The sequence below is a fragment of the Gossypium arboreum genome, chromosome 5 (assembly GCF_025698485.1).
Source record: "Gossypium arboreum isolate Shixiya-1 chromosome 5, ASM2569848v2, whole genome shotgun sequence".
Lineage (NCBI taxonomy): Eukaryota > Viridiplantae > Streptophyta > Magnoliopsida > Malvales > Malvaceae > Gossypium > Gossypium arboreum.
The window spans coordinates 78506353-78513074 of record NC_069074.1 but is presented as its reverse complement, the minus strand read 5'-3'; positions in this window follow the sequence as shown (position 1 = coordinate 78513074).

Genomic DNA, 6722 nt, shown 5'->3' with positions numbered 1-6722 from the left:
ACTACCAGATATTCTATAAGCCTCACACATGGGTTAAGTTGCCGCTACCATGTCCTAGACATGGTCTTACGCTGGCTATCTCTATCGAGGCCGATGCCATTTCCCAGACATGGTCTTACACTAGCTCTCGTGTATACGTGCTTATGCATGTCCCAAACATGTCTTACACTAGCACGAAACTTTGTTGATGCATGTCCCAAACACGTCTTACACTGGCTATCATCATCAAGGCCGATGCATGTCCCAGACATGGTCTTACACTGGCTATCATAATGTGGCTGATACATGTCCCAAACACGTCTTACACTAGCCCTTGTCTCAATGCCGATGCCACGTCCTAGACATGGTCTTATACTGGCTCTCACATAACCCAATGTCATGGCATGAATATCCGGTTTGTTTCCTGGGGTTCTTACTGGATCATTCAACTTTCTCAATCATAAATACATATACTTAGTTCAAATTCTGAAAACTCATACTATACCAAATCAATAACAATCGAATACATGCATTTAACGATATAGTTGTATTATTTACATACAACTTACCTCGGTTTACAAAAAGTACTTGACTAGTCGGCTTAATCGGATTGCTTAGCTTTGCCTCGGTCTAGGCTCGATTTTGGAAAATCTTGATCTATAATAACAAAATGCACTCATTCAGTCATTAAACACAATTAGGTTATCTAAAATTTACATCTTTGGTAAAATGACCATTTTGCCCCTAGACTTTAGCAAAATGACCATTTTACCCTCATGCTCAAAATTTGATTTTTATCGAATTTTCTCGTATTTCAAGCCTAGCTAAACTCTTTTTACTACTAGAGAAACCCCAAATTCTCACTATTTCACACACTTATTACTTAATTTGTGACTTATGCAAAATAGTTCATTTAGGTGTTTTCATGATAACAACTTTCATAAAAGTTGTTTATAACACAACTAGGACTCATAGTCCTCCACAAAAACTCAGCATATACCACAAACACATCCATGGAAAAATCTTAAACTCTTTACCATTTTGTAAGATATCACCCTCATTTGAAAGCTCATGCTTCAAGGGTCTCAAAAGTGTAAAAATCTTGAAGAAAACTAATTAAAATCACTTACTTATGAGTGCTTTAAGTTGCTGTAGATTTTTGAGCTTTCAAACCTCAATATTTTATGATGTTTTTGGCCAATAAGGAAGGAGTGAGGGAAAAATAAAAACTAGGCTTTTAGGCATTAATTTATTACATATGAGGTCATCAAAATACCTAACATGTTGACCACCTATTTTCTTGTCTTATGGCCGGCCAACCTATTCCAATAGGGTCTAAATGCCCTTTAAATACTCCTAATTTTAATTCTCTAGCTACTTGGCACTTTTAGGTACTAAAATGTAACTTTTTCCTTTTTATGCGATTTAGTCCTCTTTCGCAATCGGGCTTGAAAATATTAAAATTAGCTCACCAAACTTTTCATGCACTAATATAATCGTACTATAACCTCATAAAAGTAATAAAAATAATTCTTCTATCTTCGAATTTGTGGTCCCAAGACCACTGTTCCAACTAGGCCCTAAATCGGACTGTTATATACTTGTTCAAGGGTCATCTTTTACTTTTTATTTTTATTTTACCTTACTTAAGGACAAGCAACGACTTAAGTGTTGGGGAGTTTAATCTACTGTAATTCAATGTAGCAGATTAAACTAGTTTTCACACTGAAGGAGCTTGAAGACGAGCAAATTTGGCATGTTTTAGTTATGTTTTCCATCTTAGCTTTAAATTCAATAAAAATTTTATTTTGGGTCATTTTATGACCTTAGGGGTTGAATGAGGACTAAGGGTGAGCTAACGTACTAAGTGAGTGTGCGGGCCATCATGCAAAAGAAAAATAGCTCAAGTCTGGTCGTTATCTTACAACACAAGAAGTCTAATTTCGCAACATAGGGAGCAGAATACAAGAATTCAAATATTATCTTTGGTGTCATGACACATATATAAGATATCGCGACAGACCCGTGAAGCCAAATCTGAACAAGGCATACTACCTTCAGTGTTGCGACACCGACCCTGTACAGAAACAATAACAAGTAAAAGGCATTTTGGTCCGCATAATGGAAATAAACACAAAAACGTCAACTGACCTAGGTTGAGGACGATGGCCAACCCTAACTCTATAAATAGGCTCTTCAAACACTTCTTTAGGTACAATTTTTCCTATTTTAAGTTTTTTCTTATAATTTAGTTTTTTTTCTTTTTTTTTTAGGTTTTAGATTTCTTTTCAATTATTTTCATTTGTGTTCTTCGGAGAACTTGGTTTGTGAATGCAATTAAACATTTAAGGATTTTTGCACTTCATCAATCGAATACAATCAGGATTCTCTAAACCTTATTATTGATTTATTTCTCATGCATACCTTTATCACAAGTTTATCATGTTTATGGGTTCCATGTGGAACTAATCCTCTTCTTGGGGATTAGCAAATGAAGGTGTGATTGAGTTGCTATATAGGGTTTTCTTAGTGGATCAGCTATCTGGGAGAGGAAGAACTAGAACCCTAGGCTTGACGACCCTAGGAAGTCATTTAGGTGGAAATTAACCCAAAATTGATATGGCCTATTCGTGAACACTTTAACCCTGAACTGGTCTGGATTGTGAGGTTGAGAGATAAATAGTTCTTACTGACTCGTTAGTTTAGTGGAAGATCAAGAGATCCTGCTAGGGTAACGACTAGTTGATTGAATAGAAACCTAAACTAGGAATAAGTTATGACCACTAAAGAAAGCTACTCACTAACATTTAGATTTGATTGAGTTTAGATTTTAGTTATTTGAAGTTCACTTTATTTATGGAATTTATATTCTTTATTTATAAAAATCGAAAAAAATTTTCTTTATATTTTGTCCTAATATAATTTATTTATTTTACTAATTAATTCTATTTGTGATTAGGTTAACTATGATTTAGTACTTGCCTCTATTGGGGAAGATCCTTGAAGTACTCACCTACTTCGTTGTAAAAACTATATTACAACTTGAACCATATACTTGTGGCCACTGCCTCAATTCCACATTTTAGTTGTAATATTCACACTCTGGACATTGGTATTTTCGGAGGCAGTCAATTGGGTATCATGATATCCCTATAATTTTGGACCCTCAACTTTGAAATTATTTCGGGTATTGTGATACCACTGTGTATTGAAAAATTTTTAATTTTTGAAACTGTCTAGGATATAATGATACTAAGGGACCTGTGTCGCGATACCCATCAAAGTTCTGGCCTCCTCTCGAGTTTGCCCGGGGTATCACGATATCCACCCATAGATATCATAATTCTACTAGGTCGTACCCCAAATTTCTCCCAAATTTCATTCTCACTCCTATCTACACAAAATTAAACCCTACCAAGTCTAAAAATTCAACATGCAACAAATTTAAACCTAAACTTAAATAAGAAAATTAAAAGGATTTTATGCTCAAATCATCCAATTATTTACAATTTTTGTTCAAATTGCCCGTAGGCAAATTACAAATGCATTTTCAGGTAACCAGTTACACCCTCGAAATGAAGCTTGTGTGGCATCTTTGACACTTTAATTAAGGCCATTCGAGGATTTCCAACTAGTTTATGAGAGCTTATTCTTATCATGTGAATCATCAACTAGTTTATTCTTATTATGTTCATCTCTCAATTAAGGACATTCGAGGATTGCCAACTGGTTTATGCGAGCTTATTCTTATCATGTGAATCATCAACTAGTATATGTATTCAAGTTCTAATAAGGCCAAGCTTTCGTGGGTCAATTTTAAGTATGCAACTAATAATGATGAAGCCATTGGTCATTGGGCCATTTTCAAGGGCTAACAATGCAATTTAAGCGTCAATGAGATCGTCTACAAGTTACTCGAAAGAATGGTGTGGTAGAGAGAAAGAATCAAACGTTGTTAGACATAGTATGTTCAATGTTAAGTTATTTGAAGCTTTCAATCTCTTTTTGGGGATATGCGGTACAAATAATTTTCTATATTCTGAATAATGTGCCAACTAAGGCAGTATTGAAAAATCCATACAAATTGTAGAACGGTAGAAAGTCAAATAAACCAATTAAGAATTTGGGGTGCTCGACCTACATATCGAATAAATTTAGTAGACTCTATAGGTAAAGTCTTACTATTCAATAAATTTGATATAATTTTGGGCATGGATTGGTTAACTTTGCATGATGCTATTGTGAACTGCAAACCAAAAACTATTGATTTGAGATGCAAAAATGATGAAATAGTCAGAATTGAATCTAGTGATTTGAATGGATTGCCTGCTATGATATCTTTAATGAAAGCTTTGAGTATTGTGAGAAAGGGTTGTGAAGGCTACTTTTCTTATGTAATTGATTCAAAAGTAACAAAAAAGAAAGTTGAATCAGTGTCTGTTGTATGCTAATTTCCTGATGTGTTTCCTGAAGAACTTCTGGGATTACCTCCGATTAGAGAAGTAGAATTTGGCATTGAATTGATACCTAGTACTACTCCGATTTCGATAGCTCTATAGAATGGCTCTGACTGAATTAAAAGAATTAAAGTCTCAAATGCAAGAATTGACCAATAGAGGATTTACTAGATCAAGTTTTCACCTTGGGGTGCTCCGGTTCTATTTGTGAAAAAGAAAGATGGTACGATGAGAATGTATATAGATTATCATCAGTTGAACAAAGTGACTATCAAGAATAAGTATCCTCTACCTCGAATTAATGATTTGTTTGATCAATTGAAAGAAGCTGCTATGCTTTCAAAGGTAGATTCGAGATCAGGATATTATCAGTTGCGAGTGAAAGACTCAGACATTCTGAAAACTGCTTTCAGAACGAGGTATGGTCACTATGAATTTTTAGTTATGCCTTTCAGATTGACTAACGCACCTGTTATTTTTATGGATTTGATGAATAGAATTTTCAAACCGTATCTAGATCCATTTGTTGTTATATTCATTGATAACATATTCATTTATTCAAGTGATGAATCCGAACACGCTGAGCATTTGAGATTAGTGCTACAGATTCTATGAGATAAATAGTTATATGCAAAGTTCAATAAATGTGAATTCTGGTTGCGAGAAGTTGGTTTTCTAGGTCATATTGTATCAGCATCTGGTATTCGAGTTGACCCAAACAAGATTTCGGCTATTCTAGATTGGAAACCTCCGAGGAATGTCTCTGAAGTCCGTAGTTTTCTGGGACTTTCCGGTTACTATAGAAGGTTCATAAAAGGCTTTTCTATGATTGCAACTCCGTTAATGAAGTTATTTTAGAAATATGTGAAGTTTGAATGGTATGAAAAGTGTCAGAATAGCTTTCATTAGTTGAAAACTTTATTGACTTAAGCTCCGGTATTGGTACAACCTGAATCGTGTAAAGAATTTGTGATCTACAGTGATGCTTCGTTGATCAGACTGGGATGTGTTTTGATGCAAGAAGGAAAATTCATTGCTTATGTTTCAAGACAGTTGAAGCCACATGAAAAGAACTATCCGACACACGATCTTGAGTTAGCCACGATTGTGTTTGCTCAAAAGATTTGGGTCACTATTTATTCGGTGAGAAATGTCATGTATATTCTGATCATAAGAGTTTGAAATATCTGATGACGCAGAAAGATTTGAATCTACAGCAAAGAAGATGATTAGAACTGCTAAAAGACTATGAACTTGTCATAGATTCTCATCTGGGCAAGGCAAATGTTGTTGCTGATGCTTTGAGTCGAAAATCATTATTTGCTCTGTATACGATGAATGCTCATTTGGTTCTGTCCGATGATGGTTCAATTTTAGCTGAATTGAAAGCAAGACCTTTGTTCTTACAACAAATTATCGAAGCTCAGAAGATTGATAATGAGATTTTAACTAAACGAGGTTAGTGTGATTTAAAGTTTGATTCAGAATTCAGAATTGATAAAGATGATTGTCTGATATTCCGAGATTGAATTTGTGTTCCGAGAAATCCAGAGTTAATTCAAATAATTTTGAATGAAGCTCACAGCAGTCTATTATATGTTCATATGGGTAGTAGGAAAATGTATAATGATCTGAAACAACTTTATTGGTGACAAGGTATGAAACGAGGCATTTCTGACTTTGTTTCAAAATGTTTAGTCTGTCAGCAAATAAAAGCTGAACATCAGATACCTTTTGGGTTGCTTCAACCGATCATGATACCTGAGTAGAAGTGGGACAGAATCACAATGGATTTTGTATCTGGTCTACCATTGACACCGAGCAAAAAAGATACAATCTAGATTATTGTAGATAGATTGACTAAATCGACTCACTTTGTTCCGATTCGTACAGGTTATTCGCTTGACAAGTTTGCTGAGTTATATGTTTCTCAGATTGTGAGATTACACGGTGTGCCTATTTTTATTGTTTCGGATAGAGATCCGAGATTTACAAATTAGTTTCGAAAGCAATTGCAAGATGCTCTGGGTACTAGGTTGCACTTTAGCACTGCTTTTCACCCACAAACAGATGGTCAATCCGAGCAGATTATTCAGATACTCGAGGATATGTTGAGATGTTGTATTCTTGAATTTGAAGGTACGTGGGAATAGTATTTACCCTTGATTGAATTCGCTTATAATAATAGTTTTTAGTCGAGCATTAAAATGGCACCTTACGAAGCTTTATATGGTCGCAAATGCCGTATACCTTTGTATTGGACTAAGCTCAACGAAAATAAGATTC